Consider the following 8,029-nt stretch of genomic DNA (forward strand, 5'->3'; position numbering starts at 1 on the left):
AGTGAGACTCCGTCTCAAAATAAATACATACATACATACATACATACATACATACATACAAATAAGTTACAGGCACTTTAAATGTCTTTGGTTGGAATAACCCAACATTGCAAGATAATGTATTACAGAGTGTCCAGGCCCAGGCTGGGTTCAACAGGCAAGGATTATGGTTCTCTCAGTCTCTCTCAGAAAACAAGAAACTGTGGGATTAGGTGTCAGCCAAAGCTGTCTTCTCAGGACAATATTTAGGATTGCTCTGACACAATTTGTTGGGTCTGCCTTTGATAACAGTATAGCAAAACACTATTATCACCATCATGAGGAGGAAGTAACTGGTATGCATTAGATGCAAATTTATTAATGAACAGTCATCATCTGGAGCAATAACTGTATGCTTGGGATTAAAAACATGATAGTCTTTTTCAATGGGCCTTTTCTAACAACAGAAAAGGCTGTAATCTTGTGCGTATTCTGTGTTGGCCTTTCTGTCAGTTCTAAAGATCTTGCACCAGAGTGTGGCATTGCTGTATGTGTCAGAAACACGGTGCGGTGGCTGCACAGTGATGGGGAACACACCCGGGCTGTCCGTGAGGATCATGCAGGCTGTGAACACCATCTGCTCATGGTGACCATCAAGAGCACAGCTATCTGATGTCCAAGCTGCAGGCAGAGTAAAGGTAATATTTACCTCTTCGTGGGCTTCTCTGTCGGAAAGTCCAATCTGATGACCTAAAATGACTGAATACAGATGAGTGATGCCATGAGAGTACCCTCCAAATAATTTGAGTGGGTCCAGGGTTAGGGTGATTTTGACTGAGATGTTAACTGGGCCTGAATCCTCCAGGGCCTGGGAAGACCTGGTGGATGTTCTGGCGATGCTCTGGCCTGCATGGTCATTATGCTTCCCAAAGTTTTGGTGTCATTTTTGAGATGCCCTAATGTTTCATTTTCTGGTGCACACAAGTCCAAATCATTAAACCATAGTGGAAAAGTATTCCAATCTTCTGCCATTTCTGGTGACTTAATCTCCTTGATTTTGAAGAAACAGTCCAGGGTTGGGAAAGCTATGCCATGGTGCCCACAGTGATCATAAAGACCAACAAGGAGGCTGACCGATGATGTATACCTTCAGATTCTCCTTGGGGTTGATGTTAAAAATTATTCTGATAAGCTCCACCCAAACTTGGCTGACACCTGTGTGCCTGCAGGCCCAGCCAGCCAGCTGCTCAATGGTGTGCATCAGTTGCAGGGCCACTGGGCACCAGGCTCCCCACTGTGCTGGGGGCAATGTCCAGCCGGGTCCATAGGGCCAAGGTGAGGACCAGAGACCAGCTGAGCTCCTGAAGCTGCAACATGGGGTCTGCTTGACTCTTGTAACCACATTTAAATATTCTTAAAAATTGCTCAATCTTGAACTTTCCCACAGAAGTTCCTTTGTTGAATGTCTTTAATTAAATGTAATGAATATAACCTGTTATGTTTTAGAAAGTTTTAATAGAGGCTGACTAAGATGTCTGCGGGACAAGATAAAGTTAAATTAAGTAAGGAATATGAGACATAGGGTTACAGTAGGATAGAAAATAGTAGGATAGAAAATTAAGATGTAATATGATGAGATGCACAAAAGACAGTATTCACGTGCTAGATGTAGATCACGTTTTTATCTCAAAGCCTTCTAAACAGGTAATGTGAAAAAAGAAACATGATTTATGTCAGAATGTTCAAAAGTTGAAATCTTATTTGTGCCACCAGCAAAATACAATCTGGGATTACTAATTCCAAGATATGAGAGAAATTTTTCTTGTCTCCATCACTAAAACAATAGTAACGTCCTTGCAATTTATAAAATCTTTGTAAAAGGAGATTTTTGGTAAACACGTTGGTTGCTTAGGGTACCTTAACTGAAACTTTTGGTTAAAATATTGGTTATATAATTGCTTCAATATTACTTTACAGTTGACCCTTGAAAAACATAGGGGTTAGAGATGCTGACCCTCTGCTCAGTTGAAAATTCATGAACAACTTTTGACTCCCCCAAACCTAATTACTAATAGTCTACTATTAAACAGAAGTCTTACTGATAACACAAATAGTCAATTAACACATATGATGTGTATGTATTGTATAATGTATTCTCACAATAAATTAAGTTAGAGAAAGGAAAATGGTGTTAAGAAAATCATAAGGAAGAGAAAATATATTTACTATACAATAAGTGGAAATTGATCATCATAAAGGTCTTTCGTCCTGGTTGTGTTCACACTGAATAGGCTGAGGAAGAGAAGGAAAAGAAAGGGTTGGTCTTGCTGTCTCACGGGTGGCAGAGGTGGATGAGGTGAAGGAGGTGGAAGAAGAGGCAGGAGAATTAGGTATACTATGTGTAACCTTAAAGAAATACATTGTAATTTCTAACTTTTTTCTTTTTCATTTCTCTAAAAATGTTTCTCATGGTACCAATACTCTTTACACCATTTTACTTTAGTTTTAGCACTCACATAGAAAAGTCCGTGTGGTAAAAGAAGTCCAAAGCAGCCCTAAATAATCAGAACCCTCTGCCAAGTTGTCCAATGTCAATTTGTTTTCTGGCACTGCTTCTTCTATGACTTCTTTCTCATCACCTGGGACTGGGTCGGAAATACTGATCTCCATCAAGTTCCTTCTGTTAATACCTCCAGTGTGATGTTTATTAGCTCTTGAATTTATGTAAGATCCACATCTTGAAACCCTTTCCTCCCTACTTTTTTTTTTTTATATATATCCAGAAGCTCTTTCATGATTTCCTTGATTGGCTATGTTGTAAATCTTGTGATGTTACAGAATTTTCTCCAGCAGAAATTTATTGTTTTGATCTTGATAACTTTCATGACTTTTTCTGTCACAATGTGGGCATCTTCACTGGTGTAATTTTTCAGACTTGTGGTCTCTCAATCGTGTTTCTCTTCCACAGCTTGGACAATCTTTTTTATAGAGTACCATTTATTATGAGCCTTAATAATCCTTATGACCCCTTGATCTAGAAGCTGAATTAGAGATATGTTTGGTGGCAAATAGACTTCTTTGATGCCTTTGATGTTGAACTCATGGGATTCTGAGTGGCCAAGGGTTTGTCTAATCAAAAGAATGCTAAAAGGCAGCCCTTTACTAGAAAGGTACCTTCTGGCATCAAGGACAAAGCATCAATTGAACCAATCCAGAAAAACGGTTCTTGTCCAGGTCTGCTTGTTGTAAAACCAAAAGACTAGCAGCTGGTGTTTATCTTTCCCTTCAAGGCTTGGGGGTTCGCAGCTTTATACAAAAGGTCAGTCCTGATCATAAACTCAACTTCATTTACATAAAACAGTAGAGTTAGCCTATCCCTTTCTGCCTTAAATCCTAGTGCTCACTTCTCTTCGTTATTAATATCCTTTAAGACATTTTTTTCCAGAATAGGGTACTTTTATCTACATTAAAATCCCCTTCAGGTCGATATCTTTTCTCCTCAATACTTTTCTTAGTGGGAATTCATCTGCTATCTCTTGGTCAATAGAAAGTGCTTCTGCTGTTATTTTGATATTTTTTAAGCCAAACTTATTTCTAAAGCTATTAAATCATCCTTTGCTGGCATTAAATCCTCCAGCTTTAGATTCTACACTTTCCTTTTGCTTGTCATAAAATGACTTCGTTTTTTATCAAATCATGTTAGAGTCCATCTAGGCTTTAACCATATTAAAGTCTAAAGACTCTATCTTATTGCTATAAAGAAAGAGTATTTCCTATTGCAATCTTGTGTCCACATAAAAGCTACATTTTCAATATAAGATAATAAGATATCTTGCAAAAAGTACAAGGTTTGTTCACCTGCTGGCATAGCTGTAGAAAGGGCTTCATGTATCTTTTTTTTTTTTTTTTAACAATGATCCTTACCCTGGATTCATTTATCTTGAAATGGCAGGCAAACACAACTGCAGACCTCAATTTAAAGTATATGTCAAGCAATTAACCTTTTTTCTTGGAATTTCATGACTTTCCTCTGCTTTTGGGAGCAGTTCCTGCATCACTAATGGCACTTTATTTTGGGTCCTATCATGTTATTCAAGGTTTATGATATTGCACTAAACATGGCAAATATATGAGTATAATGAGAGATCTCTTTTTACTGTGATAAACAGTTTACTATAGTGAGGAACTGCTCACATAGAGACGATTAACATCACAAGGTATTTTCAGCAGATACTCACAACACTTCGACTCACTGCAATAGCAACAAGATGTGGCTACAAAATTATTGCAGTAGTACAGTATGTATTGCAGTTAATTTTATGTGGTTTTGATTTAATACTGGATCTTTACATTTGTTTACATTTCTCTGGACTGTGAATGAGGTCATGTATTGTCAATAAGTGTGTGTATAAATTTTGATAAATTTTAACTTTTGTAATAGATTTGTGCGTATTTTATGGTAGTAAAGGATAAAATAGAATAATATCTACATATATTTTACTCATTCATGACATATCTAACTTTTTATTTTTTTAGTTATTTCTAGGCTATGAGGTTTATCTGTGAGTTTTTCCAAATTTTCTCAAGTCTCCTGAAAATTTTCTAATATATTTGTTGAAAAAGATCTGTGTATAAATGGTCCTGCGCCCTGAAAATCCCTGTTATTCAAGGGTCAACTGTATTTTGAAGAAAACCTTAGTGTTAATATAACAGATCTCTAAAGGGGCAATGATAAAATGTGTTAAATAAAGTAAAAGGGAAGATTGGAGATTAAAATAGTAATTGGAATTAAACCCATCTTCAATGTACTGAGAACTGTGGCTCAGAAAACACCAGAAGTCACAATCTTTGGAAAAGAATAGATGGAAAAACCTTAACAAGTACATTATTTCTTATGGCATAGGTAGCCTTTTGCCCAAATCATAAGGCAGAGGAATGTTCTCCTGGGAGCCCACTTAGGGAGCGAGAAAAAGACAGAGCTGAGAATCAGGCTGGGACAGATACGAAGATAATACTGTACTTGGGGTTTATACCTCAAAAACATGTAGGGAGGAATAAAGGCAGCCAGAAACCAGAATTTAGTGCAACACTGGGAAACTGAAAGCAACAGGAGTGGAGTCATGGGATTTCTGTATAAGCAGAGACAGCCAGCTACAACTTAGTTTTACAGTATAGTACGTGAATAGGTAAAGCCAAGGAGACAACAAAGCAGTGGAATGGAAACAGTAGCAGCAAAATTCCTTGAATTAGAAAAAGAACTCAGATCTAAAGGAAGTCTTAAAAACATTTTCAAGAATTACCTTTTTAGAGTTATTTCTCTCAGAATATGATCACCTTGGCAGTAACAAGCTTGGAATCCCCAAAAAGGATGAATAAAAAGCACCTGAGTACATAAATGCATAAATATGAAACAAAAGGAAAATAGGCAGAGGTCAGATTTCTATTGTAAAATATTAACCTATAATTGAATCTTAATATTTGTCTATTTATAGGTAGCTTGGGTGAAATTATACAAGTCACTTTGTGTAGGGAAGAGCTAGCATTTACTAGGAGAAAAAAAAACACTTCATTTTACGTTTGCAATTTCATTTAAACTTTGGAAGAATGCTGATTCTGCATCTAAATCGCAGGACTATTAAACAGCTTTCCTAAGGCCTCACATCTATGTGAGTCAGTCTTGAGTCTTACTTCCACTTCCCTGGCTGACTCCTCTCCAGGGCACTCCTTCCCATCACAAGTTGACTTTGGGTCTGGACACAGCATTGTTCAACAAGAATGTAAACTAGAGCAACTGCTGTGCTTTGAATCCTGACTCAGCCACTCATGCCTCTCTAGGACTTGAGGCATGTTAGTTACTTTTCCTGCATGTCAGTTTCTGCATCTATAGAGTAGGATGACAGAACCTGCCTCACAGTCACAGAGCGAGGATGAAATGAGATAGTGAAAGTCCAGCACTTCTTTGGAGCTCGCAGGACTACCATATCTTAAAGTTCCCATTAAATAACTGGACAGGGGCAAAGCTGCAGCACTGTATTACAAGCACATAGTAAGCACTCAACGTGAAGTTACTGTGATTCAAACAAAGCAAAATGGATATTTTTGACAATATTTATTGGCTACATATGACATTATTATAGCTCCTTCTACAAAAAAATGCAAGAAATCTTTGCATCCCACCAAAAAATAGCTAAAATGGGAATTTCTTATCATTATAATTCTTCATTTCAACTTTGTTTAATTATATCCTAGACAACAAGGGATTTAGTTTATTTTCTTTAGCTATTCTAGTAAAAGCTTCACATACAAATGTTCAGTTTCATTCACAGCTAATATTTTTTTCAATAAATAACATAATACTTCTTTTACAAAATACAGTTAGAATCTATATTTGTCTGGCTTATCATAAGTAGTCACAATTCTTGCTCCACATTCATTGAAGTTAATACAAAAACTTGTCAGAAAACCAACAATCTAACCACAGTAAGTTATGTAGATTTTAAAGTCATGTAGATTTTACCAAATATTTCAACCCCCCTTAACATAAACTTTTATAAAATACATTCCGGGCTGAGCATAGTGGCTCATGCCTATAATCCCAACACTTTGGGAGACTAAGGAGGGCAGATAACTTGAGCCCAGGAGTTCGAGATCAGCCTGGGCAACATAGGGAGACCCTGTCTCTACAAATATACAAAAATTAGTCAGGCATGGTGGTGCGTGACTGTAGTCACACGTATTTGGGAGGCTGAGGTGGGAAGAATGCCAGCACCCAGGAAGTTGAGGTTGCAGTGAGCTTTGATTCATGCCACTGCATTCCAGTCCAGCCAGGGCAAGGAGAGTGAGACTGTTTCCAACACACACACACACACACACACACACACACACACACACATACACACACTCTTAAATTCTTTTAGTTTTACCCCTTTAAGATCTCCCTGCAATTGCAACCTCTTTCTTCTGTCTTCCCCACACAGTCACATCCAATCCTTCCTATTTTGCACAGATTCTCTCGTTAGTTTAAATTACCTACTCAGGAAAACAAACTCAAAAATTAGCTGATTTTTAATGAAAGCCACTGAGAAAACAGCTCAACTGAAAGAAAGAGCTGAGTCCCTTCTTTCTTAAACGTTGCCTTCCTGTTCTCACCCTGAGAGAGGTCATCTACCCCAGTGAAATCTTTGTCAGAAATAGTTTCAATGCTTGAGAGATACTTGAAGCTACCTATTTGTACATTTTGACCACTCTGTGCCCTTTCTCTCTACCTGAGTGTTCCTCTAGACTAAAGTAGTCTCAGAGTGGGGCTAGCAGGCCCTCCATGGTGTCTATGCAACCCTCTGTCCCTGACCTACCAGCAGCCAGCACAGACTGAGGCAACAGTATTCAAATAGGATGAAAAGATGTTCATAGCTTATTTGAATGTTAAGTGTCTTTCTTTATGCAGTTGCTTTGTTGTTTATGTTGTCATAGAATAAATAGTATGGTGGTTTATTTTTGTTTCTTTTGAAAAGTGCATAGCTGATTTAATGTACATTCATGTTTCATAATGTATTCTCTGATATGTCTCTCTATACATGTATTCTCTAGTCTCTCTCTATATATTCGCTCTCTCTCTCTCCATATATATATATATGCCCTTCTGGCACATGTGGAGGTTACTTTATGATCTTGGTATAGGGGAGATGTTACAATGTCATGTTTCTTAAGGCTTTGATGCTGTCTCATTATTTTTACCTAGTCAATATATACTCTTTTCCAGAAACATATGCAAATGCAGGCTTCTTTATGAACCCTTCCTTTCCCTTCCTGAGACAAGTTAATCACAGCCTCTTCTGAATTGCTTCTATTGTTTGCTCCTCAAAGGCATTCCATATTGTACTAATATAAATTTTCCTCTCCCTGACTCTTACAGAGGTATTCCTGTTGCATAGAAAACTACCTGCCATATAGAACATGAAGTATTTATGTTAATTGAATATATTGAAGCCAGTGAGGCAGATTACTGGTTTGATTTTTCAGATATTAATTTTGATAAGCAGTGGTTTTGCAG

At 37.5% G+C, this 8,029-nt stretch overlaps 1 pseudogene; it reads right to left on the reverse strand.

Annotated features, from left to right (window-relative positions):
- Nucleotides 1–208: 208 nt before the first annotated feature.
- LOC100995629 (transmembrane protein 248-like) lies at nt 209–1,240 on the reverse strand (annotated as a pseudogene).
- Between the last annotated feature and the right edge of the window lie 6,789 nt (nt 1,241–8,029).

Source organism: Pan paniscus, chromosome 3 (genome assembly GCF_029289425.2).
Source record: "Pan paniscus chromosome 3, NHGRI_mPanPan1-v2.0_pri, whole genome shotgun sequence".
Lineage (NCBI taxonomy): Eukaryota > Metazoa > Chordata > Mammalia > Primates > Hominidae > Pan > Pan paniscus.